This window comes from Canis lupus, chromosome 3, assembly GCF_048164855.1.
Source record: "Canis lupus baileyi chromosome 3, mCanLup2.hap1, whole genome shotgun sequence".
NCBI classification, from domain to species: Eukaryota; Metazoa; Chordata; class Mammalia; order Carnivora; family Canidae; genus Canis; species Canis lupus.
Window position 1 is genome coordinate 11,614,105 of NC_132840.1, and position 1,622 is coordinate 11,615,726.

Consider the following 1,622-nt stretch of genomic DNA (forward strand, 5'->3'; position numbering starts at 1 on the left):
GTCTGTTTCTCCCTCCCCCTCTGCCTGTCCACCCTCACCTCCCCCACAACTTGAGCACATTCTCTTTCTCAAAAAATTTTTTTAAAAGCTTTTATTTATTTATTCATGAGAGACACAGAGAGAGGCAGAGACACAGGCAGAGAGAGAAGCAGGCTCCATGCAGGGAGCCCAATGTGGGACTCGATCCCAGGACTCCAGGATCACGCCCTGGGTTGAAGGTGAACATTTAACCTGTGAGCCACCTAGGTGTTCCAATAAATAAAATCTTAAAACAGAATAGTGTAGGCGTACTTGGGTGACTCAGTCGGTTAAGTGTCTGACTTAGGCTAAGGTTATGATTTAAAAGTCCTGCGATTGGCACTTGGGGCTCCCTGCTCAGCCAGGAATCTGCTTCTCCTTCTCCCTCTGCCTGCCACTCTGCCTGCTTGTGCTCACACACTCTCTCGGTCAAATATTGAATGAATGAATGAATATTTTAAAAAACTGATGAATTATACAATTCTGTGGCTTTTAGTATATTCACAGGATTGTGTAACTGTTACCACTATCAATTTTAGAATACTTTTTTTTCGATCTCATGACCCTGAAATCATGACCTGAGCCGAAATTGAGAGTTGGATGCTTAGCTGAGTGTGCCACCCATGCACCCCTAAGATTTTATTTTTAAGTAATCTCTACACCCAACATGGGGCTCAAAGTGACAAACCTGAGATCAAGAGTCACATACTCTACTGGCTGAGCCATCCATATTGGATGGATTGGAGTCCCATGTGGGACTCGATCCCAGGTCTCCAGGATCAAGCCCTGGGCTGAAGGCGGCGCTAAACCGCTGAGCCACCCGGGCTGCCTGACTATTATTTGTTGAAGCTTTTGCATCTATATTTATAAGAGATATTGGTAAGTAGGGGTTTTTGTAACAAGTTTTTCTGGTTTTTGTCTCAGAGTAACACTGGCCTTATACAACAAGTTGGGAGGTATTCCCTCTTCTTCTTTACTTTGGAAGAGTTCAAGAGAATTTATATTAATTCTTTAAATGTTTGGTGGAATCTATCAGTAAAGCCACGTGGGCTTGGGATTTTCTTTGTGGGAAGTTGTAAATCACCAATTCAGTCTCTTTACTTATCAGTCTTTCCAGACTTTCTATTTCTTTTTGAGTTATTTTTGACAATTTGTGTCTTTCTAGGACTTTGTTCATTTTGTCTGTTATCTAATTTGTTGGCATATGGTTGTTGATAGCATTCCCGTATCATCTTTTTTATTTTTATAAAGTCAGTAGTAATATCCCCACTTTCATTCTCAATTTTAGTAATTATAGTCTTTTTTTATTTTTCCATCTGGCTTAAGATTGGTAACTTTTTCTGCTTGGAGATTTGGCTAAAAATCAGTCAGAAGGCAACCACTAAGCAAGTATTTGCCAAATGCTTCCAGGTGGCACTTGATTCGTTCATATACTACACCCTGTGAACACATGCAACTCTTTAGAAACCAGCATAATTTGCAGCTCTTCTTGCCATAGTAATAGCACTATTAGAAATACATGTCAGCTTAATTTCTGAATCTCTGCTTTATCCTCTACCTCCCATCTGCCACCCCACTTGACCCAGCACTTCTGAGCTGTTGGC